Genomic DNA, 19,157 nt, shown 5'->3' on the forward strand with positions numbered 1-19,157 from the left:
ACACTACTACTGTTTGGTAGTTTTCACACTTTGAGTCTCTGGGAAAATCTTCCCTATGGGCAGTTCCTGAGGATCCGCTGCAACTGCAGCGAGATAGACTATTTCAAAACCAATATTAATGAACTTAGTAAAAAACTGCAAAATCATCAATATCCCTCCAAGATTATTAAACGGTCCATGAAACGAGCACGGAACACTAATCGAGAAATATGCCTAACTAAACAAAGGAAATCACAGGAGGTTTGAATGACATGCATTTCCACGTTTTCTCCTCTGAGCAATAACCTAAGAAAGATCATACTAAAAATTATTCATCACATGATTTTAAACCTAAAACCCTGAGATTTGCATTCAAGAGAATGCATAATCTCTGGGATAAGTTGTTGCACACATATCCAGTTGATATAAATCCAACATCTGATCAGAACCAGTTATGGCACCTACCATCCATCTGCGATCACTTTAAATGTGGCCAGTGTTCTGTATGTCACTTAACAAGTAACATTAAATAAATTGACTTAAATGGACGTATATGGAAATTGAACACCTTTTCCAACTGCCTGACCAAATGGGTGATTTATGGCATTAGATGCCCGTGTGGCCTCTTATATATTGGGAAAACCAAATCATCATTGAAAACACGAATATGTGAACATTGTTCTGCCATTAGAAATCAAACTGCAGATAAACCCTTGGTTGCTCACTTTCAGGAAGCAAAGCCTTCATACAATGACTTATATTGGTTTGTGCTCCAAACATCAAGGGCACACGCTCACAGTGGTGACAGAGACCTAGCTCTATAAAAGCTGGAGCAAAAATGGATTTACGATCTAATACCGTGAAAGCAGGTTTGAACATCGCTGTGGAGTGGAATCTGTTTTTCCACTGAACTGCAGTGCTGCAAACTGCCCTTATGCTCCAGCTATCAGTGGATGCAAGCTGGTAGAAGCTTTGAGTATACCATCCTTCATCTCTATACCTCTGGTGCACTTAGTGTCACACATCCACGATCTGACAGCTGAACACACTATAAATGGAACTGTATTAAGCACACATGAATTGGCAATCTCCTGTAGAAGGCATTGAATGATCAGGCACCCAATATAAAGTAAGGCCAAACATGATAAAGGTTCTTCTAGTTGTTCCGTGTGAAAAAAAGTTTTAACCCACAGCTGAGCCCAGGTTACTCATTCTTTACCTAGGCACTCTGATATATATAAAATGAATGGCGATAAATATACTCACACAAGAGGGCGGTTACGCGTAAACATAGGTAAACGCGAGCATCAGGTCAGCGCCTAGATCACACTAGCTAGCGCTAAGTGAGTTTATCCATGAGAGATTAGAACATTCAGTGAATCGTACAGAGCGACCAGAACGAAGCTTTTCCATGATAAGCAACCTAGAACCTACAGAAGTAAGTGTCAACTCGTTTTGGGATAATGGGTCACTTGGGACCGGCAAAGAATAGATGCACATTAACAGACTCGTGCATATTAACTTTCATAGGACTCTGGGCTAATCCTGAGGACAGACAAGCAATAATCATTTTAGGACTCTGCACGTTGAGCCGTTTTTCCACGCCTCAGTGTATGATGGATTACCCGTAACTTAGACATTCATTTACAGACAACAGATTGATAAAGTAAGTGAGGCCCGCCTGAATAATAATTTACAATGTGATTCCATCTCCCCAAGAGACTGAAATATCCCCTACATATGTGCTGTTAATTGCAGATGACATGCTGAGGGATTATGGGCAACACAGTCCCGCATGTGATGTTTACAAACAATGAATGGTGAACAAATACTAACAAGAAAGTGACACCTTACCCAGTTGAAAAGGTAAACCCGACAGTTAAGACGTGTGTAAATGAAAATTATCGATGAAATAGATCATTTTGAAACGAAGACTAGAAGAGATAAGTTTCTCTTTGATTTTCAGCTCTGGATTTATTCGGACGCATAGGTTCTATGCATAGCAATGTTTTTGCTCACTCCCACAATTGAAAGAAACTGCAAGAGTACAGGTCAGTTTGACGATTACTTCCCTTGCTGTGTGCCATAGTAACAATTTCTATGAGTAATATACAGGTATCCAGGTTTTAAAATTTGTTTTTTTATTTTTATTTCTAGGTAGAAATGGCAGTGCACCTGATCCAGTGCAGATCGCCAAATCGTTCCTAGTATTAACATTTGATAGCGTCCTGAATACGGGGGCTGATAACACACTAACATCAAGAATAAATCCGTCTAGTTGTTTCTCTACTAAGTGTAGATGTGTCATGATAAATAGAAATTGATTCATGATTGCCTAAATCACCAGTCTTACTAACATCACACACTTTTGAATGCAGAAGGTTGTATGTTGATTTACTCCACTGATGGGGGCTGACATAACCATCTCCATGTGATTTATGCAATATATTCCTCTTATGTTTCTTCAAAAATGCTGATTGCATGAATGGCCTTTAGCAGGCCCCCCTTTTTTGTGATTTGTTCATGTTTTGCTACAATACATGCTTTTAATATTCTGTAAACCTATTAAAATGTGTTTCCTGATACCTGAATTGATGTTGATATACACAGCTGAGTGAAAGTTACTGTCATTCATGGAGTAGTCATTCCATGGCCAATGTGTTGGGAAGGTGGGAAGCTAGTGGTGAAATTGTTTCTATATACATTTATCTCCTCAATAACCCTAGTCACTGAAAAAGAAGAGGATAAATCTTTGCTCAACACTTGAAAACTATTGGACTGAGGCATGTTCAAGCCTTCATAAGAAGAAAAATATGCCAGATCTTGACTTCGTTTTCAACAATTGGAAGAGCTCATAGTACCTTGATTCATTTCTCTCTGAGTTCCTGTTTGGATTTGCTCGTGGTGGTACCCAATGACAACGTTTCACGGATCATATTTGAAGTTTTTCTTTTTGTGTTGTACACATATCCTGCAATTGTGAGGAGAACTACTAGCTTTCACGTTTTCCTGCAAGATCCTAAGAATGGTTCAATCGTAAGGAGATTGCTCACAGCGATTATTGAGCAAGTTTTGCAGCTTCCTGAGTACAGTCGGGAAAGTACAAATGCCCCTATTAGCTGATAATGCACACAGACTGGTCAGTTTGGTATTTTACTACTTGATTGAAGAGTGTTCACAGCTTGTTAATAGACACACAGATGTCCGTACATTCCTAAGGGATCCGAGAAATAATCCATCATTGAATGAGATTTTGAAAGACATTATAATACAAGTAAATGCTTATACCGAGAGAACTCTGTGATCAGAGAGAGACTTAACTTCGATGGATAGATTGAGGGATTGCTGGCTAAAAAGTGAACCTTTGTTTCATGCTGAATGAAAATGGTCATGTTGTCTAGTGAAAGGCCAATTCGAGGGGTCCACTGGGAATTCGTGTTCATTGTCCAATAAGCAATCAGTGGATCAAAAAGGTTTTTCAAGTGAGATCAGCATTTTTCAGAAGCAGTACATAATGGTGCCATATTAAAGGTTTATTTTTCCTTCCTTAGGCAATAAAAATGGGCAGCATTAGTAGCAATATCATCACGCCAGATGCAGAGAGATGTCCATGTTGTGTAACAAAATCGATGCTGTACACTTTCGTATCTCTGTGTTATTTATGCTTGCATCCTGTTTATAATAATACTGCTTTCACTCACTGGGCGAACAACCTATTAGATAGATGTAAATGGAGCGAAAACTCCTGAGAATCTTCCTAAGCAGAAGGAAGGTGGAAACGTAGCAACTACTAGGCAGACAAGACCCTATGTAGTTATCCCTGTTCCAAAGAATGATGAGGGATCACCTAAGTCTCAGGTAAATGTCACTAATAGTCAGTCACATGCTAAAGGTGTCTTTAAGATTATTTTTGGACACCAGAGACAGGCTTTACAAGGGAAACAAAAGAAATGGGTGTTGAAAGGTGAACCTACACAGAAAATTCATGTAAAGACACCCAGTCCAATGACATATTGCTATGATTGGTCCAGCTAGAAGGAGTTATGCTGAAATGTTGTATGAGATAATCATGGCAGATCATAAGAGAAGAATTAGACCTAAAAGGCATATTGGGGAAGATGACTTTGAGTTAAATGATTACCAGGATAGTACAGCACATTTGGGAAACAACATAAGGTATCAACATATGAGGGAAGTGGGAAGAAGAACCTCAAAGGAGGAATGCTTTGTATGTGCACTCCTACCTTATAGTATGAGGAAGTCTAAGATCTTCATAGATATTCAAATAGACATCCAGACAGCACATTGTCTTTCTCACTTAGCACTTTGCCGAACAAGAGGCCAGTTTATGGGCCGAGATGCTTATCTCAAAAGGGCAACTGAATGGACAGATCCAGATGAAGATGACTATGTCCAGAACAAAACGACAAGAAACAGAGCTCACACTATGGATCATGTGATTAGATACGAGTAGCCTGGAGTAAAAAGAGCTGGAATCAGATGGGAAGTAAACAAAAAGCTTGGAAAGCCCAGGAAAACCTGCAGAAGAAATTCATGGATGGAAGAATAGAGGTCAAATGCAGATCTGGGGATCAGTGCTGTCACCAGATGGATGGGAAGAGGGAGGGTTCATCTGCAGAGCCTGGGTGGTCATTGGTTTCTACAAACCAGCCATTGACATAGTGCAGAATTGTTGTAAGCCACTATGGCCAAGACTTGCTAAACTACTTACCTGGGTTGAAGACACGGGAGGAGCCTTACAGATAGTGCCTTTGTAGAGTGCAGAGCTGTGCTTCAGAAATAATGGCACAAGAAAAGTTGGAGAGAATCAGAATTGTGGTTGAATCTTTGATGTACCAGGAATGATACTTGAAACAGCAGTAATCATGGATCACTATTGGGCTTGTGGATCCAACGCATTTATATGAGGCTACCCAAGGATTAGGGAGGACGATGCTCACTAGTGAATATTCATGTTCCGGCATTTATGATTCTGAAAAGTGACTTAAATCTTGACAGTTTTCCAAAAGCAGATGTTCACCTGTGAAAGAAGAGATCCGTGGAGCTGATAAGAATAAAGAGGGAGAACTATCTCTCAGCAAAATCCATAGAGGCATTTGATGCTATTCCCTATGAGCACAGACTATTTAGCCAGACAGCTTCCGTGTTTTCATTGCCAAGTGTCCAGGTTGGAGCAAATACCAAATGGCTGCAGATTACCAGATGGGAGTTGCTACAGACACTCAACACTACCATAAAGTGATCCAATGCTATCAGAGAAGAGTTGAGAGCCATACGACTGATGACATGATCACAGCTATGGATGAAGGTGTTTGTGCAAAAATTGAGAATCATGTTGCACATTCATACCTTCTCATGATGAGGAGAATGGAACTTTGACGGAGGCCATAGGTATGCTGACAAAAATCCATGTCCAGATGCTCGATGAAGTAGATGACATTACTGATGACAGCTGGTTTGGATCCCTCTTCTCTTGGATTCCACAATGGATGGCAGGCATTTTTAAGTTCCTTGGAGCTCTGATACTAATGATATTGCTTGGATGTTATGTGATCAAGATAATAATCTCCCAATGCAAGAAAACAGCCAAGAAATCCATAGGGATGAAGATCATGATCAATGTTGAACCAGGATGGAAGGCCAAAGACTTGACAGATGTAGAAATCAGAGACTTTGTGAAAGCCAGTATCCATGCACCTGAGGGGACACAGTTCCTGTATCCAAAGAATCATAAGAAGTACGTGGGAAGGTGGATCTATTGTAGTCCCAATGGACAGTGCAGCCTCATGACATGGAACAAAGATGAGCATGTGAAGTCAGCAGGATGCCTGAAGGGAGTCATATAGATATGGATCCCAAAGAAGTTGTTCTTTAGACCAAGATGTCTGGATATGAAGGATGATGAGAGAGTGGTCAATAAATTGCCCAAATGGGGGAGTGTATGGGAGGAGCCAAATACCCCCACCTTAACCACCTCACCTATATTACCTATATGTTGGGAGCCCGGATGTGAAAATCGTGTGGTACCAGTGAAAATACTGATATCTAGGAGAATCCTGGAGGCAAGGTTCCCATTGAGAAAACCATACCTGCATACAAGGAAATATGATGGTCATTTGAATAAAATTCCGGAAGAAGCAGAGCAAATGAATGGTCATGATGAATGGTGACATCACGCAGAGCTGACGTGCCTAGAAATGATGCACAGACTAAAGAATGCAGATATTCTATAAGGCATCAAGAACGTATCAAGGATAAGGGAAACTTGGGATCAAGGTGAAGAATCTTATGCCATAAAATGGATGAAGATATCAAGTTAGTTTACACATGTACAGATGCAAAAGAAACGCAAGCAGATGAAGTATTCTTGACGCTAGCTTAATAGTGAATAGATTGCGGCATGCACCAATATATACATATATGCATAAAGAGTAAAGGATGGATGTTTCCACTACATGTCATAGCAGAATTGGACTAAAAAAGAAAGGCCTCTTCCCAGTGTCTCGCAGTAAGAAAACACATGAATTAAAAGTGAGTCTCAAAAAGGCAAGGTTGGATGAACCATGAAGCAAGACAAGGTCTTATCAGGCTGAAGTCAACTAGCATTGGATGTAAATCGTGGGACAGAAAAATACTCCTGTTCAAAAGACACGAACAAGCAAGGAAGACTTCAGAGGTCTATTAAAAAAAAGTATTTTTAAAGACAGTGAAAGCTTAAAATCATGGTCGTCACTCACGTGGAAGGATGAATTTGAACGAGCAAGATAATCACACCTGGGCATGAGGGCAGAGCGTGCCTTTACTCCCCTGATTCTCCACAGTACAGAACAAACTCAAGGCCGAGCTTCAAAGGCTAATTGTTTACGCTGACCACTGAGGTGATGATAGATTGATCTGCTAATTGGTGGGAAGCTGGGGTTAAGACGAGCTCACCAGCACCTGGAGGTCCAATCTGCGTGCTTCTAGACTTAAGTGGAAAAGTACTGACGAAGGTTAGAGTGCCAACCAATTGTAGGGGACCGCGTAATTAAGGGTCCTATAGTTTGTGTAGCCAATGAGACGTTGTGTATTTAGTGACATTCATAGTGGCCATTTTGAGGGGAGGGCTTAGTTGCCTCACCTGATGTTAAGAAACCTATCACTTTTCTTCACTGTCCCATACCAGTATAGAACATATACTTAGAGGTTCACTTAGAGCCTATGGCCCTCATTAGGACCCTGGCGCTAAGTGTTTAACGGCGCTGTAAAAGGCTGCAGAGCCGTTAAACACTTAGCGCCTTACTACGAGGTCCCTTTGCGGGACCCAACCTGAACGGCTGGTCTAGACCAGCCGTTAAAGTAGGGACCCGCAAAAGGGACCTTGGTGCTAAGTACGGTACCGCAATTTGCGGTACCGTACTTAGCGCCTTCCCCAGTCCCATTGAGCCCCATGGGGCAAAAATGGGAATGGGGAAGGGCCAATCTTCAATGGGGAATTACCACCCCCGCCAACCTTGGAATGGGGTGGTAATTCCCCATTGAACATTGGCAGACTCGTTACGATACCGGCACCAACCATGGTGCTAATAGCGCCATGGTTTAGCACCAGTATCGTAATGAGGGATGACACATTTTTGACATATAAGCTCAGTTTTTTATGAAACTCGTTGAGTAAGAGGATCGAGCGAATTTGTTGATGCTCATTGTGCTCCCTGTTTTAGACAATTGAAAATAAAACAGTTTTCCTTTTTACCAACTAACTGAGTCATTTTGATTATTGATGTATGAATAAAATCTGCATCCCTATCCATCTCCAGGGTAATTGCTCCTCATTTTAAAGGGCTGATGTTATTCAGTTCAACAAGGCAGGGGTCTGGTTTCTCCACTCTCAGGGATGGCCCCCAGCTCTCCACCATAGAAGCCAGTCAGCTTTTAGGCCTTCCCAGCAATAGACAGCTCCACCCAGATACAATTTCAGCAGAAATCTGCTTTGGTGTTTCCTTGTGACTGTAAAATGGACATTTTCAGCAGCTGTCCTCAATGTTGAGTTTAGCAGCTCTCTCCTCTCATCTAGGGCATCCACGCTATATACCAGTGATCACACCACCAAGTTTACAATCTTTGCCAGTGCCCTGCAAGAGATCTTACAAAAAGGATTTGGCAGTTACCCTTCTCTCTCTCCCTAATATCATCCTCTCTCTAAGGATTGGATTAGGAGTCTAGAGCAGATATATGGCAATTCCCATTTGCAATCCCCTTTTGTTGCCATGCCAACGTTTGGAAAAAATCTAGTCATGTGTCAAAAACATTATGATTTACTAGTAACTGTCATTAAATATATTCCCCTTCAGCTGGTCATGGGACATGTTGCACGGCGTTTGGCAATTTTCCACCATGTTTACAAGAAACATGACAGTTAGGAACTTGTCATTTACTACCAACAATCCTAATTTTGCCCTCCACCAGCATGCCAGTTCTCAAATTCTGGACATGTTCAGCGCAGCCATGAACTCCTTTTAGCTGGCCATTACAATTCCCTAAGTAGCAGGAGGATGAATTGTATTTCAGCAAAATCGCAAAAAAATTATCTGATAAATGACATGAAAATGAAGGCAGTACAACTTATGGGTGCTGATGAAAAATGCCTCAATGATAATATTCCTTTTAAATTAATAGCAAATCATCATGTTATGAAAAATGTAGCTCTCTGGTCATTTGCCACTCTGAGCCAGCCTGTGACCAGAGTTTTCTTTTATTAGTTTCTTTGTTGTTTGAAGTGTAGGCTGCAGATCACAAATACCTGGGATGCATCCGCCAACACACAGATCCCCCTCCCCACATTCCAGTTACGCACTGGCCAAAACATTTAGCCTGCACAGAGCTGCCCTCAGACTCACCGTTGTCCATGCCGAAAGGAGCTCACATATTGCATTTTCTAACATCAGCCTTGATTCATTGACATGGTTTGTTTTACTGATCAGGGTTCACTTTGCTTTTTCACTGAAAGTACAGGGCGGTTTCTTACAGTCATTAATAAAATTCACTTTTAATTATCTGCTGTTCATTTGTCTGCTGAAAAGTGGGTCAGAATCACACAGTGCACCACCTATTGATGAGTGGCAGTTTCAGTGAAAATCTGCACTTGGATTACTCATCTGCAGAGAGAGACCCACTAAGTACGCCTATATAAACCCCTTTTCAACATGCAGGTTTCTGAATGCTGGCAGGTCATTTCCCCAGTGGGCCTTTCAGTTTCATTGGTTTTGGGCCTTTTATTACACCCCACACTAGTTTTCTACATTTGTACATACAACTGTTTCACAGTAAATAACACACACTGAAAGCTGATTCCTATGTGCCTTTAATCACCTTAACCCAAGCAGGCCCACCACATAAGAAGCAAGTGCACGTTTTGTACGTAAAGCAAGTTTATTGTATAATCGTCCCGGTAGGAGCAAGATGACACTGTAGAGTCAAACTAACCAGAATCTCCCTGAACCACACAAGTTGACACATTTGATACATTTTTCAACAATTTAAACGCTCCTATATATTTTATTACAATCCACCCCCCACATGTTATTGGACAAGACCTATACAAAAGAAATGTATTTGTTTATCTTATATTTTATTGTACTTTTGTAAGGCATCTAGACACAAGTGTTTCAAGGCACCACAAGGCAAAAGGGGGGAGGGGGAGGGCAGGGGGAGAAAAAACAATAAATGGCCCTACTAGGCCTTGTGTCATTGTGGCAATACAAGTGCAGTGAAAACGTGATATGGGGGATGGACAGGGCAGAAGGGCTGGGCTAAGTGAAAGGGGAGGGGAGAAGTACAGGAGGGATGGGGCACAGGGGCAGGGTGAGTGCTAGGGTAGATAGGGATAAGGGTCAGTGGGTGCGAGGGCAGGGGGACCAGGATCAGGCTAGTCAGGGAAGGGTTTCCAAGGGCAAGTGTTGGTTAAGGGGTAGTGGGGAGGATTGGATGAGGAGGGCCTGGCCCCTGTAAGGCACCAAAGGGACCAGGTGTCAGTCACAACAACAGGGGGATATTAACAAGGGAGGGGAGAGGGAAGGAGGAGGAGAACAGGAAAGACTTGAGAGGTTTCCAGAATTTAAGAAGATCCGGCTCAAGTCTGAAATCCAATCTTTCTCAAATGCTCCCGTTCTCATTCTTCACAGTATTCTTAACTACCATCTTCAGATCATATTAATAGCACACCTTTTTTCGGGATTCGTCCACAGTAGGTCGCAACATCATCACATGGTTACACATTCATATACAAACAAATATAATTAATTACAGGTCACAGCTGTCCTGAGACCTTCTAACCCTCACGTAATTGCATATGGATTGCACGGATAGCTCATATGTCATGAAAGCAAATTTAACCAATTACAATAAATTGACTGTCTCAGGAGGATAGCTCAGGAACAATGTGCTTGCCTTGGAAGCAAGACGACATTGAGCAATACAGGTTTGATCCCCGGGCCCATGCTTGGAAACCTCTGGGTATTAAGCATGTTATAAATAACCAATTACAATTATAATGAAGAGAAGGAGAATAAACCGGTTCCCTTTGAACTAACAATAACTATATCACCCCTAATCCTTACAAATCTAAACTTGAACACAAAGAACACATCCCATTCACATTTAACTACACTGGATACATATACAATTGCAACATCGCGCCAACCTCAATGCACCCCCAGTCACAAATATGGCATGCGCAACATGAACCCCTCTTCATCATTGGGGACATGATGGGCCTCCCCAACATTCCCCCCTTTAGTTAATACTTTAACTAATAAATCATATACCTGTTCTTTAACAAACCCAACTCATTCCCCATCTTGTCCACAATCTACCCGGTTCTCCACACAATCATCCCAACTTGGTGGAGGTCACAAGACAGCTTCAGTCTGAATACCCATGTGAGATGAAATGGTAGTGATTATAGCTTTTGACAGGGCCACAGTCATCATGCCAGCTGTTTTTGGTACCTGGGCAGAACACCATTATAAGAGCATTTGACAAGAGCAGAAAAATGGTAAGAAAAAAGACAAAAATAGGCACCAGAATTCTCACTGCTAGGCTCATCCAGGAACCCGACCACATTTGTAATTCCTGCCTCGTTCTCCATGATCACTCTGAGCTTATGTAAGGCGGCAACAGACTGAGTCAGAGCCCCATTCTCCTAATCATTGGAAAGCACAAACGCACAGCACATGCTCTCTATCTTCTGGCAGTCCCTCCATCCAAAGCTGTTAGGAGGTTGCGGAAATACCTATTTGTAAGGTTGTAAGCCTCATGGCGCACATCTGTTGCTTGATGGTACTGAAAGCTCATTCAGACCAATTGACAAACAGAAAAAGTTCATACTGGGTCACCTGGAGCCACTTGGCCTTTGCCATGGCTCGGATGCCGGCGGCCAGGAGGGACGAGAAAAAAGTCTCTGTGCGACTAAACAGCTGATAGTGTTCAGGAATGTTCATTACAGCTTTTGATGATTATGCTGACAAATAATTTGACCGCTTGGTCAGCCATAATAATCTCTCCTTTCCATAGTCAGTTAGAGTCATTGATATGTCCAATGTGATGATAAAGGGGACACAAGTGTCACAGGGGACAAAGGGGGCACCGATGTGGCTTGGAGCATTGGGTGGGCAAGGATCAAGTGTTCCTCCGGAATGGCAAGGACAGGAACATGAAACGTGGTAAAACTGCACACACCTCGCAAGGCTGGAGGAAACTGCCTGTAAGCGTATGATCTGCAAGTCTAATACATTTCCAGAATTGCAGCTGTAACTCCAACCAGACACTCGTGGAGCACTGCAATCTTCCACAAAATCAACTACCACGTCTAAGAACTGTGTATGAAATTTAACCAGACTTCTACGAAATTCATAACAACGATGAACATACTAATTTGTCTACTAACCAGATACTTTGGGAGACATTCAAATGAAGGACTTTACCTTTGAAATCTGACCAGATCACTAAAAAATGCATAACTACAACATAAAAATGACTTTGTTCATTCAACAGATGCAACTATACTTGAGACAATTGCTGAGACTATAAAGTGATTTCAGGAAAGCTTAAAAAATGTATAAATAAAATAAAAATCTGCGCAAAACGTGAAAATACTTTGAAATATGGTTACAGATTGTGAATAAACAGGTTGTAAATTATACATTAATGTCAAAGTAACTGCAACAAATACCACAGACTTTGCATGTTAACAATAACTTCCTAATTGTGTAAATGCCTAGATAAAGTCTGAGATAGGGAGAAACATTTGCTCGTGCCACCATCAGGTTTAATGTTGGCTCAGAAATAGGATGCTAATAAGGCTCAAATGCTACTCAGAAATTGTTATACAATAACAAATGACCTTAGATGGGCACTGAATGCATCGATTTATATGAACATTTGGTGTTTATATCATCTATATTCCCAGCACAGTACTTAACCTAATTGTCTCTACACTGTACCTCCAGCCCGGTCAGCGATGTGTAGCGTGCAGCTGCAGTTCCCATTTGTGCCAATAGGCACCCTGCCATCACCCTTAAAACATAGAGATAAATTGGTGTCTGTATTTTAACATGTTTTGGTTCCTTGTGCCATGCCAGGTTTTGTAAAGAATTCTGCCACTCATTTCCACATTCTTGATTCCCACTAGCCACCCCTTCTTCTGAGAATCCCTTCATCCATCCAGCTCTCCAACTCTTCACCCCTTGCTCCCATCGGTTATTGATGATAATCGCCCCTTTTCCAATCACTTGGACTCTTTAAGTACACAAAACTTTCTTATGTTCTTTCTGATATGTAGCTGAACATTGTTTGTCAACAGGGAACATGGATGCTGTGACTGATTGCCCTTGGAACTGAACCTCAGACCCTGCTAACTCTAATTCGTCCAGGATAACCATCCTAGGTACACCAGAAGCATGCAGGATGAGAGAGCAAATGTGGCAAAATCCGACATATTTTGCTCTCCCAATTCTCCTCATATAGATATACCATACATTATCTGTTGCAAAACCATGTGCACCTCATATTGGGTCAACATTTTCATCATCCTCATTGTTCAGAAAGTCAGTATCAACTTTTCTTCTTGATATTAACAATATGTCCTTGAATTCCATAGACCTAGGCACATTTAAATAATTCACATCCATACCCGTTGCCATCTTTGAACATGATGACAAGAGAAACAAAAAACACAAATAAACAATTATCCTAATATACATTATACAGTCAAAGTTTTCTTCTTCTTCTCAAAACATTTTTAGTTCCTGGTTTTCTATCCCCACCCCCCTTTTCCACTGGAATGAACTGCGAATCCTTAGGGCATACTTAACTTTAAGCCTGCTCCTGCTCCTGTGCTGGCGGAGTGGTAATCCTTTGAATGTCACTGATGTGTACCCAGCTCTTCATGACCTCCACCTTCACAGCAGTCAGAGTTGCGTAAATCACATGGCCCATGAAATGCTGCTCATTCCAGAGTTGTACGAAGGTTTGGCTATAAATCCAGTCTACGGGGAGTATTAGTTGCTTGTGCTGATCGTTGGTTTCCTTGCTGCCTTCTCCTGAAGGTTGTTGGTGAGAAAACACAACCTGTGTAGACACAACCGGTGAAGATATCATTCTGACCTTTTTGGTTAAAGCTCTAAGGTACTCCATAAACTCCTCACCCAGGTCCTCTGCGGTTTTATGTACATCTGATGCAGTGCATGCAGGTGACAGCAGTGTATGTAATCTACCCCCATCACAATCTCATGAGAGCTGAGGAGGTGCTCTTCCCCTGGCTGATTCCTCAAATAAAATAGCACTAAGGACAGACAGTGGCACCATGATTCCCTTAAATTGTTACACATCTTAGCCAAACGGAACTTAAGAACCCCATGTAGATGTTACACAATCCAGTTAGCCTGCGGTGGTACACTGAACACAACTTGTGCTTGATTCCCAAGAGTGAAGCAATTTCTGAGAACCAGGCATTAAAAATGGGTTCCATTGTCAGACTTCGAAACCTCAAAAATTCCCCACTGTGGAAATACTTGCCTCACCAGATGTTTTGCTGTAGATATAGCATCAGGGTGTACGCAGGGACTAACCTCAAGCCACGGGGAGAATGGACAAACTATGACAATAAGGTACCAGTAAGTATTTTTATCTATTTTATTTATTGGGTGTTTATAATGTGCCTATACAGCAAAAGGTGCTTCAAGGCGTTTAATTTCACAAGCATATCAACAAAATCTATATGGAGTTCCCGAAGTGGCCGAGAGGCTGATTCATTGTCACGGACCCATCAACAAAAAGCACCTCCCCTCCCCCAAAGTATCCTTCTTAACACTCGTTCTCTCGTCCTCTTCTCCCTCCTATGTCATACAATCATAGACAATGTCATCAGGTTTCATTGGCTCAGCTACAAATGTCACAATATTGGCTAGGTGACACCATACGGATGCATACAATAAAATAACCACATACCCCGAAACTCTTTGAATCGTCAAAGTCGACTTGGACTTTTCCAAGATTGCAAAGACTGCATGGTCTATGTTCAATGTCACCGGGCAACCTCTGGTAATGCTTGAAGACTTTTGAATTGCAAAAAATGTGGCCGCTAAAGCTTGCTCACAAGGGAACTGTCCCTGCATCACTGGGTCTAGGAATCCACTATAGTATGGTAAAGGTTTATGGCCCTGCAATGTTTGCTCAGTCAGGACCGCTGTCATCACCTGCCCGTTTGAGTGAGAAAACAAATAAAGTGGTTTCTTGTAATTCGGTTTTGCCAAGACTGGAGCATTGCTGATCACAGCCTTGAGTTCCCGGAAGGAAAGTCACCCTTTCTTCAGACCATTCTATTGGACACTTCACCTTCTGTGAATCCTTAAGTCCCTGAAGTAAGGGTATCATGTAACTAGAGTAGTCAAAGATCCAAGATCTACAATAGTTACAGGGTCCCATAAACTGCTGCATTTGATTGACTCTGACTGGCTGAGGCATATTCTGAACTGAGGTGGCTCTCTCTGGCATCACCTTTGTTCCTCCGGATGATATCACTTGCCTCAAATATACATACTCTGTCTGGCAGTACTGCAGTGTTTCTTTATCCACTTTCTACCCCTTCTCCATAAGCAGGGTGACAAGCGTTATTGAATCTCCTGAACAATCTCTCCTGTGTCTTCAGTGTCTTCGATCAATTGCTCATCGGACATGTCCCTTATGAACAAGGTCGAATCGATGCACAGAACTGTGAGCCATTCTCCGCCTTCATCATCGGTATGGAGAGAACCATCCTGTTCTTCTTTATACCTATTGCCTCTAGGAAAATCATAACAATGGTGCCTAGTGTTACCTCCTGCAGCACAGCAGGCCAAAACAAGAACTCAATCTGTACTGACCATGTATGATCTCTAATTCCTGGGACTCAACTCAACAAAACCATTACCCCATAACGAAACTAAGTTGAATATACAGGCACTCCCCTTATGGATTTGTCACTACAGTAGGCATGTAAACGCATTGCTTCTCTTACCAGATCCAAACCTGGAGTCAAGAATACTATACCTTCCTCTGTGAAAGCAATCGACATACCAAGCTTGCTTAAGTGATCTCTGACCAACAGATTCACCAGGGTATCTGTACAACACAATTAAGGAGCAGATACATTTTGTGTACCTACCTTAATACATAGATCTTCAGTATAAGGAACTGACGGGATAGCCCCAGAGAATTCCTGTGTGTCCATCATTTTGCCTGACAAAGGGAACTCACCTTCCTTGATGTAAGACTTTGTAGCTTCTGTATCCACTATAAAGCAGTAAGACTTTGTAGCTCCTATATCCACTATAAAGGAAAATATTTGGTCACTTACCTGCACACCTATCCAGGGTTCCTCTTCCAGATCCATGGTAATGGATAGGACTGGCCACATCAGAGATCCCTGTGGGCTGTCCTACTCTTGGTACATATTAGCACCAGGGAGTAAAAAATGATACCCTCCAAAAACACTTGCTCCAGTGTAATGAATGACTGTTCCTTGGGTTAAAGGATTATTCACCCATGTCTGTACCAGTGCCTGTGGTGGCATGGTCAGTGGAATCCCATAGGTCTGTGTAGCCCCAGTCACTGGGTTCTGCTCAACCCATACCTGCTGTGATTGCACAGAGCCTGGGGCATATGGCATGGATGGAGATTGCATTTGATGAACTCCCATGTGAAAATATTGTGACGAGTCTCAACAATCTCATGATACATGTCCCATCTTTTGCACGACCAACACCAAATCGCATACAACCCTCCATAGTTATTTCCCATTGGCCCGTTAAAGCAGGCCCCCATTCCTCCGAACCTGCCAAATGACCCACTTACTCGTGAAAATCCTCCTCTACACCTCAGAAACCCTCTCATTTGCCTTGTACGGTGAGCATACCCATCCACTCAACCTTGTGTCATACGTGATCCACCATGTCCCTGTTGTCCCAATTGTCCCTGCTGGCCCTCTATGGAGCAGGTAATCGCTGACCCTTCAAAACTGATTTTTGCTAGCTTTTTCTGAACAAGCGTGGCCTCGGCTTTTGTGTCTGTTCCATACTCTCCGTTTCCTTCTCTTGCCTCCTTTAACAAAAATGCACAATGTGTGCCTGAATTTCCAGCCAACTCTTGGCCTCATCCCTACCACTTTATCTAAATTGTGCTGGACTTCCTCTGGACGTTCCTTCTTTAGCATGTGGTAAAAAATCACCACATTCTTATCCTATGCTTCTTCTATCTCTGCCCTTCACATCTCTTGAACTGACTGGATGTGTGAGGCAGGATCATCATTCAACTTCATTGGTTTTGCTAAAATAGAATTGATATCCAGCGTATCGGGATAAATATTTGCAGGGCCCCGGATACATGTGCCCTGCAATTATTAAAAGCTGCTCCATTGTGGGCATCTGTATCCCACTGATCTCCTGCTTTCCCATCCTCTTCCAAAGCTCGGCTGACCGTTCCCCCATTAGAGCCTTAAATAAGCTTTTCATATCCCCTATAGCCAACATGACATCGGCAGTGTGTTTCTCCAATTCATAAATCAATTTCCCCACCCCTGCAGTGATATAAGGGAGTGTCTTCATCAAATTTATCTGGTCCATGTGTGACCACGGGACATAATATGCCTTTCTCAGACCCTTCAGGAGCAATAAACTGAGTTGTACCCATTTTTACTGGGGCTTCACCCATCTTTGCCCTACTACTTAGTGTGACCATGTGAGTACCACAGCACATTCTAAGTCTCCATGGTGTATTTTCCGTAGCTAATCCTGGAGCAGGAGGTGGGGCTGCTGCACCCTGCTCGCCCTACTCAACAACTGACTCCCATTCATCCTTGTTTCCTACTTCTGTTATCACTTCCTCTGGCACTTCTACAGGCAGCATACTCAGCACTACCATAGGGTGCCGGCTCCCGTTCGCCCTGCTCAAATTCTGTACATGTAGCAATACTTCTGGTCTCCAGATCCACATTGACCTCTTTGATAATCGATGTATCCAATTTACAAGAACTTGTGCATGCCTCCACCTTCCTTCCTCTACGTCCTTTGCCTGTCTATTCACTTCTTCCCGCTCTTCATTTCTCTGCTGCATAACGGCACTACCTCTTGTGCCGCTAGCCACAGTGCTTCTTTCAATGTTTTCCACTCCTGTACCTCTACTGCCATTTGCAACCTATCCTCTATCGTAGTAAAAAAAACATAATCTTCTCTTTGTCCCTCAGTCTCAACCCTTCATCTGCTCTCCTAGCTGCCAGTCTCACTGTCTTTTGTTCCTCCACCCTTAATCTCTCAGTTTACCTAGCAGTCGGAGTAGGTATTCCCACCCCGCTCTCCGATCTCAACTTTTCTACAACCCTAACCATTGAAGGAGTTATCCTTTCATTTTCCTCACTATCCCATTTTCTAGGAATTGTAGCTGGCGGAGAAGTGACCTGTGTCTGTCTCGCAAACACTGGCGTCGTCGCTGGGGAAAATTGAGGTTTTGAACTCAGGGTATGTATCCCTTTTTGTGGGCGATAAAGGATAGCACCCATATGGGGCGGTGCAGAAGGAATTCCCACACCCTCCTTTTTTTGCCCCTCCTCAGAGACTTTAACATTATGGGACTTTCCACCTTGTTCATACATCCTCCATAGCTCTAAGATGTTCACCTGCGTCCCTAACTTTGAGCCCTTGTGCCTTGTAGTTGGAAATGTATGCACGTTTTCCAATATCTGTTTATCATAGGTCCCCTCAGTAGGACAAGAATTGAGCATTTTACCATTAGTTTCCCGCAGCCATTCCCAATGATATTTTAGAATCTTTATCTTATAGCTAGGAAGTACTTGACTAAAATAATTCACCAGAGTCTACATACTCCAAACCAATTTACCCAAAACAATTCCACAAAAAATAACATCAGAGCCGAACCTGCAGCACACAACTTCCACCCAAGGAAACCCCTGCTTTCCCATTCACAGTTTCTTAGTCGTTCCCCACACTCATTCGCCTTACTCGCTTTCACTGCAATCACCTCATTTAGCTATTTACCTTAATTATTTCTCACTCTTACACAAAGGACAGCACCTTTATAAAAAAAACACACGCCAGCCAATATCTCTGAGATATCTCCTTCACTCGAGCATAGAAGGAGGACAATGTTGTCCACTACAACACTGCTGCTCACTCTCTTCATCACTAGTACTGTATATTCTACAACACTGACTTTTCCTGACCACAGGAAGATACTCTTCACGACTTTGACCAACCAAGAAAAGCGAGGCGTGGACTCTGCCCACGCAGTAATATAGAATAAAGGGTGCACAGGGTAAACTTTAGGAAGGTATCTATGGGTGGACTTACCATAATAGGTGAAAGCTCCTGCCAACCGCAAAAGTAAACTGAAGGGTATCAGGACAAACCTCACAATGGACCTGCTGGATGGGATACCACCTCACACCTCCAAAATAACAAATTAGGTAAAAATATATAAAAAGACTTAAAATGTCAAGCAGTTCACTCACTCCTGCAAAACCTTCACCCTCTCATTCACTGTAAACATCGGCTGACTTCACACACGCACTCTGAATCTAGCCTTGCCAAGCCCCTTCATTCAAAGAAACAACCCTATTTACCCCTATTTAC

The sequence above is a fragment of the Ambystoma mexicanum genome, chromosome 1p (genome assembly GCF_040938575.1).
Source record: "Ambystoma mexicanum isolate Mex_15411 chromosome 1p, UKY_AmexF1_1, whole genome shotgun sequence".
In the NCBI taxonomy this organism is placed as follows: Eukaryota; Metazoa; Chordata; class Amphibia; order Caudata; family Ambystomatidae; genus Ambystoma; species Ambystoma mexicanum.